A 9,296-nucleotide genomic window follows, 5' to 3' on the forward strand; every position below is an offset into this window, starting at 1 on the left:
TAAACAATTTTTCAAGCAGCCGTAATTTATGATCCTTCCTTTAGGTTATGTATAATCATGTAAAATTTGGTTCTGTTTGGTTAAGAAGTCTATATTTTCTATAAGATAATCTCGTATTTAGTTCACGTATAGAATAAGTATTATAATCAAGAATAAACCTTATGTACGTTTAATATTAAGTCCAATCGTGGTATTTATACTGTTAAACTTGGTATGCACGCCCTAACATGCCTTAAATTATCACTTCGAAACAATATTCCTATCGATAAAAGTTTGAATAAACTACGGTAGAAGTTACATTAGAATAATAAACAGTTTTAATACGTTTATTATAAAATATGAAATGCGCGTAGCTATGATATTTTCTATCTAGAGATATGTAGCCCGGATAGCTCAGTCGGTAGAGCATTGGACTTTTAATCCAAGGGTCCAGGGTTCAAGTCCCTGTTCGGGCGTATTTTTATAATTTTAACAAACGAAATTTATAAAAGACATGTTTTTTTTTTCATTTTAATACAGAAATTGATGTTTTTTTATTAAGATTTTAACCTAAAAATTCCGCAATGGTCACGGTAAAAGTATTTTACCTGTTTATATCCTTTGTTTCTCGACAATTTACACTCAAAAGTTATGAAAAGACTGGCTATTGCCCGCGTTCTTCGTCCACGTTTATTATAGTTTTTTTACAAATATAATTCCTTGGGATTGTTGTTTACCTGGGATAAAAAACAGCCTATGTTACTCTCTATCCTTTCAACTAACTCTATGACAAATATCAAGTTGATTAGGTTGCTTGGTCAGGGCGTGAAGGAAGGACAACACACACATTGATAATATTAGTTAGGATTAGGATTGTGAAAATACGTAATAAGACAAGTAACAACAAATATTGTTTAGGTAGGACCTTAACGCTCTTGACCCTTTAATTTTGCGTAGGCATTTAGTTACAACAGTACTATGGGTGGACCAATAGCTAATATATACTGGTTAGGGCATTGTTGTGACTAGCTATTTCCAAATGTATCTATTCATTTATAGGTACAGACAAAGTTATTATTCTCAATATTTGGAACATTTTATATTTTTTATATTAATTAGTTAATTTCCTGCGTTATACCGTTGATACATAAATAATCCAGTTGATAAAACTATACCGGCTAAACAATCAAACGATGGCGATGAGTGATGTAATCAAGTTCGTTAAACCGATAGGCAAGAAGGGCGCGGTGCGGGAGGGGCGAATGGGAGGTACGAGCCATGTAGCACTGGTTACGTAATTTCGAGCATCAGCTCGTCGCTCCAGTGGCGCAATTGGTTAGCGCACGGTACTTATAAGACAGTAATAGTGTGAGACATGCCGGGGTTGTGAGTTCGAGCCTCACCTGGAGCATAATTTTTAATTTTTATAATTATTTCAAAGTAATTTAGACACATTCGTTAAATGATGTCCGTCGTTTGTTCAGTTGGTTAAGCCAAACTGTTTGCAGTAATAGTGTTTCCATGAAGATAAAATTGAAAATATCTTGTACCTACCTTCTACATAGTTGTGATTACATAATTATATATTTTATTTTGTATAAATTAAAAAGAGCAGTTTAAATGAAATTCGAATTACACCGCTATGTTATCTAAGTCATATCACATTCGTACCAACAATTATTTATGGTGTCACAAATAACAGTTTTTATTAAAAGAGGCATTAATTATTTCACAATGGGCAAGATACATTTATCGCGACACTCGATTTGTTAAAAAGTGTGATAAAAAAGGGCACTCAGAGCAATTTTTATTTAAATAAGTTATGGAATCGGATTTCGCTAATAATTTAATAATTTATCATTAAATTTAGATTAGATTACTACTATTGATATTCTGATGGTAGGATAAAAAAACAGCATTCCAACATTGGAATGTCGCACTTACATTTTTCCACCCTGCATATTTGTGTGGCAGTAAATTCTTTTTCGGATTGGAAGAAATACGAAGGTACCTTTCAAACAGGTGTAAAAATAACATATAAATGAGTTCAAAAAAGGCACGAATAATTTGCGTAAATAATTATTGTGTAGTGTTTTCATCCGGTAGTCAGAGGGTGGTCGGGGCCCGACGCCGAGCACGACATTAGTAACTAATCTACTGGCTGCACGCCGCGCGACCTCATGATCCTGACCTGCCCGACCCTCGGGCCCGCTCCCGCGCATCGCACTCCGCCCTCCTCCATTGCATGCACAATGCACTACAAAATACTGTTTACTACTCCAATTCACATTAAGTCTCCAATACTCTAATTAGGCCCTTTTATTCAGAACTAAATATAAGTAGAAATAAATTAATAAATTAGTAATAATGAATATTAGTCAGTAATAGATGGTATACCTACGTATTACCATTGCATTTCGTATCACGGAACTGCTACGACAGTCAGCTACCACAACCTTTTGGTCCCGTAAAGTCGAGAGCGCATATATGACTTTCCTCGTTATATTTCTAACACAAACACCTACAGGTCGATATTGATTGTCGTTTTCGAAATAAAAGTAACGACAGCATACGGTTAAAACTGCTGCTGTTACGATAATGGAGCCTTATTAACTCTAAAAATTAAAAGTTAAGTTATGTTAACCAAAAGTTTAATAACATTTGATAATAGCATGCTTTAGGGTTCTGCACTTAGTGTGGGGGTGTGCAGTAGCTATTTTGCAGGTGTGAGGACGATAATATTCAACTAACCATAAATAAAAATTAAGTACTTATGTAATGTGTGATCAATCGAGTGTACATATTAAAAACCGATTTATCAAAGATATTTACAAAATCTAAATACCTATATCATATTTATTTTTTATTATTTACATTATTCATTAACAGGTTTCAGGCGTTTGCAACCCAGACCATTTCTTTTATTACACCCCTTTATATTACAGATACATCAACTATTATGTTAATCGCTAAACTTAACAAAAGTTAAGAATTTAGGGTCGATAAGAATATCGACCTTAAAATACTTAAAATCTTAACATTTGCGTAAATTCCCAAATGATTGAGTTTTTGTCGATTTCAATTTTTTTAATGATTCCAATCGACCCGACCCGGCATACCGAACGCGCACCGACCCTTAGATATCGTGAGGAATGTAAATCGCTGTCCGTGCGCGAACAACCCCCAAAAGCAATCGTACCCTTTAATTATTTTTTTCATAACAAACATTACGTATATGAACGCCCAGTTTTTCCGTGAAATACGTGCACGTACAGAACGAACGTGGACTTATGCGACATTTAATGGTACTTTGACTTTGCGGCACGTCTATGTCGGGAAAAGTACCTGGGACCGCCCAAATAAGACCACAGCGCTGAAAACTGCGCCAGGAAGGTCGTCAAACATTATTTGGTAGGTAGGTAATTCTCCACTTTAAGTGACATTATACAAAGATAACGTAAAAACAGTATTCATTATATTATGGTGACCCCTTGTTAGAGTTCGGTTAGGATTTATAATCAATATAACCACAAGGATAGGAAGGACGGATATAAATATTAGATTCTCGATTGATATTGAGTAGAAAGCAAACAAAACAAAGCTTCAGAGCAATAAAGATAAAAGCTCGTCGAGATATCACATGATCAGCAATAATGTAGTCTACAAACCTGAGATGTACTTTTACAATAATATAATGTACATTTCCAACAATACAATATTATAAGTTATTGATATTGAATTGATAGTAGGTAGGTAGGTAACTTATTTATTGCAGTTTTATATAGGTAGATACCTACTTTAACTCGCTCTTTTCAACATAGGCGCTAAACTATCAGGTACAATAAAACAAATAAATTCAATTGCAAAAGTTATTACCATGTAATTTTACTTGATAAGATACTAGAAGCTGTACAATGACCGGGTTTTAGCATTGACTTTGTAGCAAACAAAGATCACGAACTGCTCCGCTTTCGCCAATCGCAGTAGCACTTCGTGAATAAATTAAGATTCAAGAACGAATGGTCAAGATGTGTATCAAAAGCATTCAAAAATACCACTACTTTCATTACAGTTGATCATATTATATATTTTTAAATTAAATCATGTAAATTTAAAAATATATTAATATATATATATATATTTTGGTCTTGTTTTTATTAAGTTACGTTAAGTTTACGATTACATATTGTTACAATAAGGTTAGAATGCTAGAAATTATATTTCATGCGGATAAAGCCACAAGCCAAATCTAGTTAATAATGTTAATTTAAGCCTCCACATATCTAGCTCAAATCAGTCCTAAATGCCGATACTATAGTCCCGTAGACATCGACAGTAGACTGATTAAAACGTATCTTTCTAGGCTAACAGTGAGGTTTGTTTGACTAATTAGACCTCCGGTAGTTGCTTATCCCCCATCTATAGTGCGTTACCGATTCGTCGTTTTCGTTTTCATACAGTTCAGAAGTCGCAAAAGCTAAGCGAAAGCGGATTATAAAAGTTGGTGTATCTACTGGTATCTACCTATAACACGTGGAATATGAAGATTGAGACAAAACAATTATTTTTTTTTTTAAATATAATTTGATTCTTTCTAAAAATACGTAATCTATATTTATCTCTATAATAATCTATAAATATAAATTGTAGTCCCTGTAAATTGAACTGATTTAAGGATAAGAAACAGTGTTAATTTATTAGTTATTTGACATCTGTTATATTTATTTTGGACGATTTATTCATCGGTGGATGCTTTTATAATCCTACTTGTATTGCAAATACTTGTGTTATCTTATTTTAATACCTTAATCTAAATTATCTTAATGCCGGCGATAGATTGTCGTTATTTCCATAACATTTATTTCACTTTATGAATTTCGTTTTGACGCTAATATTTCGCTTTTCCTTTTCATTATAAAATGTTTTAGGAAAACATCGACTTCTCCATACATTTCATTTAATCCACCCGATATTGTCAGTTCGAATAAATACACTAATTTGTAATGTTTATATTTATAATCACCATTGTAGATAATAATAATTTGAATGCAATATAATTGTAGATTCTGTTATATTAAATTTTTCACATGGAAAATATAATATACCTACCTAACAGAAAATGTATTGAAATTGTATTGAATAAAATAAGCCTTGGACCAACGTTATTTGTTGCATAACTTATAAAATCGTTTTATATTGCTGATATTGCAGGTGCAGCTGAACTACCGCTGCGCCCTCAATAAATTAGCGAATTTTCGATATCACAATAGAATTATTCAGTAAAACATTTGCTGTATTAAGAATTATAAGCAATAATTGCCTGCTACATAATCTAGTCTGACAGTCAAATTTCTCTATTTACTATTTATAAAGATCCAGAAACAAAATATCGAAACTATTTAAGTAAAGGTAAAGGTATCGTAAATGAGATGTGTAAAATGCCATTTCGGTAAATTTTTACAATTTTATGATTCTAATTAACGGCAACCAATTTACGACGTCCAGAACAATCGCCGGCCAAAATGTTGTTCGTTCCAAGAAAATTAGCAGTTCTAAATCAAAGTTGACGTTTATCGCCGAACAGTAAGTTCAAAGACAATGCGTTGGCAGATCATTTGGGCATAATGTTCAGTGATACTATAGTAGTAGTAGGTAGTAAACAGGAATCCAAAGGCATGAGTCAGAGTACCGCGAGTGACGCGGGCGCCGGCGACGGTGGTGGCGCAACGATCAGTCGCCACCTCGCCTCGCCACCGCGCTGCCCAATCCATCATATCACTTCAACAGTCAACTGCATGACTGCCCATTGTTGCCGCAAAATGGGGAAAGGCGAATAATCTTGCTCTATTATTTTAGACACTTGAATGATGATATCCTTGATGGAAATCAGTAAGTAATTCTTATACGTCGCAGTATAATTGAACAAATCGAGTCTGCGGAAACCTCGGAACGATTTTAAACGACCTAATATCGGAAATTAACCAAAAGTTTTCCTAAGTCTTTTACCAAAATCTTTAAGTTCGTAAGCTTTTAGACTGCATAAGTTTTTATTTGGGTTAACTAGCTGTTGCTCGCGTTCGATCTTCGCCACGTTTATTACAGTTTTATATAAATCCAGTGGGAACCTTTTGATTTCCTGGGATAAAAAGTAGCCTCCGTCCTACGCCAAAAATCAGGTTGGTTGTTTGTTTAGTAATTAGGTCGTAAAAAGTCTCAGTTTCTAATTTATAATCCGCTCTAGATTTTTCGCAAAAAATCGGAACTATTCTAGATTGTTTTTCTAAATTTGGAATCCCATTTTCTTAAGTAAAGCTTGCCCTACAAAATAAACAAGCAATCCAACTTTCCAATATAAATAGACGGGTCCTATGATACGAGCCGAACAAATCTAAATGTTTAGAAATGTGTACCTAAACCTGTAAATCAACAAAACCTACATTGAATTCAGAGAAATTGTATGATCCTATATCTTTATAGAATTAAAATTAACGAGGTACATAGAAATTGAGAATAGATTCACAAGAACCTCTTGCTTCGTTCACGGATTTCATTGTAATTTATTTGATGAGCATAAATTTAAAGGAAGTGTAGTAGTAGTGTTAGTTTTACTGAGTGGTCAACGTGATAACTGATAATATGAACATTGTATACATGGCAATCCGCAATGGTAGCTAAATAAGTGACATTGATAGATGTCACTTATTTCCAATATGGCGGATTTCCGAAGATATAGCAGACAAATATTTTTTATGCATCCCTAAATTGGTCTATTATCCTCTTGTAAAACGAATGGGTTTGTTTCGATAATTATAAAAACCTTGTTATTAAAATAAGTGTGTTTTGTAATTATGTACTAAGTAAATAAAGTAAGGTTTTAATATAATTTTTTGGGACTTTTATAGCAGTAGCCATGGCAGTGCCATACTATAGTGCCCGATACAAAAAAAAGTGTGTGCGTCTAACCTGTAGGTAATAATTAATTTGTGTATGATATCTTTCCAGACACCCCTAGAAGATTGATTTTACCTTACCTAACCTAACAATGAGTTTAACTTGACGAATAAACTTTGTAATGTTTTATCCAATAATCAAAGAAAAATCAGGCAGCATTGAAAAGTTTGGCAGGAGAATTTAAAACTATCGTGAGATTTCTTGATCCACAAATACAAAATTTTTATCTATTAACACATAGCAGGGCACGGGACTTCTCCCAGAAAGAGGTTAGGCTGTAGTCTACCACGCTGGCCAAGTGCGGATTAGTAGATTTTACACGCCTTTGGGAACATTATCGATAGCTTATAGCCATGCAGGTTTCCTCACTATATTTTCCTATATTGTAGAGCAAGTGATATTTAATTGCTGAAATGCAAATAACTTTACACGTTTGCCGGGGTTTCAAACTCGGTGAGCCCCTGAAGTAAAGCAGTTGTCCGTACGCTGACACAATTTCAGTGTGAGCAGTAAAAGAAAGTGGCATATGTGTCGCAATTTCAGTACTACTAAGTAAGTCTAAACTTAGCTTTGCAAAAGTCTTCCGATCTTGATCTAAAGACGTATAACTTGAATACTAGTAACAGACACGGATGAAACGGTCATCAGCTAGTTTAAAATACAATGTCTAAGATTTTACAAACACCTTATTACTAATCAAGAACCGTCGTAGTGTACTCGTTGCTAACGGACCGTTATATTATATTTATTGATTCCTGCTGGATTGCATCAGAATTACCTGGAAAATTTCAATATGTAACAACTTTTACTACGATCCAGAAGTAAATCCGATCACCTCATGATCCGTAAAATGTTCCTCCTGGACCATCGAAAAAATTAAATACATTACAGATATTTTACAAACACTTTACTGATACTTGTCGAGAACTAGTATTGTACTGGTTTATACCTACCTGACCGTAATACTTAATATGATATTTATTTATTTCTGCGGGAGTGCATCCACACTATCCGTAAGAACCTCTTTATTTGAGCTATTGTTTTGCTATGCATAAAAAATATTCACTCTAATATTCCTATAGTCAAACACAAAACTAAAATCATCCTTACTACTGGACTATCGATGCAGTAAAATATAATGTTTCTGACCTTTTACAAACACCTTACTGCTACTAATCGAGAACCAGTATTGTACTGGTTGATGGCTACCCGACCGTAATATGATATTTATTGATTTCTGCCGGAGCGTCGCTTAATGAATGCGGAGCACATTTCACGATTTCTCACGATACGTTTGGGAACGAGATTTTTTCTCGTTCCATTTCTCTCCGCAAACAATAGATCACTGAACGCGGATGGAGGGTTGGAAGTGCGTCACCGCACCGCGCCGTAGCTGGTGCGACCATTGCGACAGGGATACTATGCCTCATTACTACTGGTCGTTTAATCAAAAAAATTGCACCAACATGTGAATGTTGATTCACATACTCTAACATCCATTCTTAAAAATGCAAGTAAGCTTGTTTGCTACCTACTTCCATAGTCCATACTAATATTATAGATGCAAAAGTATGTCTACTTGTTTGTTACTTATGTTCAACTCCACCATTAAACCGATGTTGATGAAATTTGGTATACATGTAGCTTCCATCCTAGAGGTGGACATAGAATAATATTTATTGCGGAAAAACTGCTAATAAAAGTTACCAGGGAATCGCGAAACCAAAAAAATACAGTTGTAGTATTTTTTGTTCTCTAATATGGCTGTCATCATCATAATAATCATCCACACCTAATTAATGTCCCAGAGGGCAGGCCTCTTCTCTTAGTAAAGAGCATTGCGAATTATTTAGGCGGTAAACGATTTTTATCACATGTGTTCGTGATAATTACTGGCACGGCTAGCATAGAGGCTAGCCGTGCTGGGTCAAAGATGGGTCAAAGATGGGTCAAGATGGGTCAAGACAAAAATTTATCTCCGATTAAACCCACTAAAAATGCCCATGCTAGCCCTGCAGGGCTTAACTTACTCTTCGAGGCACGAGTTATTCGTTGTCTCCGGACTTGTACAAGGAATTTCTCGATAGGAAACCCTAATGTCCTACAATTTTGTGGCAAGCTTAGATGAGTAATTCGAAAATGTCGTAGTCAAACCTGCCATCTACGAGACGGTAACTGTTAGGAGCCAGTTCATTGCGAGAGCAGTATACCGTGGGGTCGGTCGCTCCCTGCATTCATACCTATAACTTGTTGCGTGAACTAGTTCCACGACACGTAACCTGTCGAATTACTTCCTCATTTAATTATTCAAATTTATTGCACTGCAATATTCTTTGTTGGGATATTCACACATTAAATTTATTTAG

General features: G+C 34.7%; 2 non-coding genes across 2 annotated transcripts; both read left to right on the forward strand.

The window, feature by feature from the left end:
• The first annotated feature begins 382 nt into the window (after positions 1 to 382).
• Positions 383 to 455, forward strand: Trnak-uuu. Its single transcript has one exon. It is a non-coding gene; the product is annotated as a tRNA-Lys (tRNA).
• Positions 456 to 1,296: 841 nt separating this feature from the next.
• Positions 1,297 to 1,390, forward strand: Trnai-uau. The gene is made up of 2 exons: positions 1,297 to 1,334; positions 1,355 to 1,390. It is a non-coding gene; the product is annotated as a tRNA-Ile (tRNA).
• Positions 1,391 to 9,296: the final 7,906 nt, after the last annotated feature.

Source organism: Pararge aegeria, chromosome 3 (genome assembly GCF_905163445.1).
Source record: "Pararge aegeria chromosome 3, ilParAegt1.1, whole genome shotgun sequence".
In the NCBI taxonomy this organism is placed as follows: Eukaryota; Metazoa; Arthropoda; class Insecta; order Lepidoptera; family Nymphalidae; genus Pararge; species Pararge aegeria.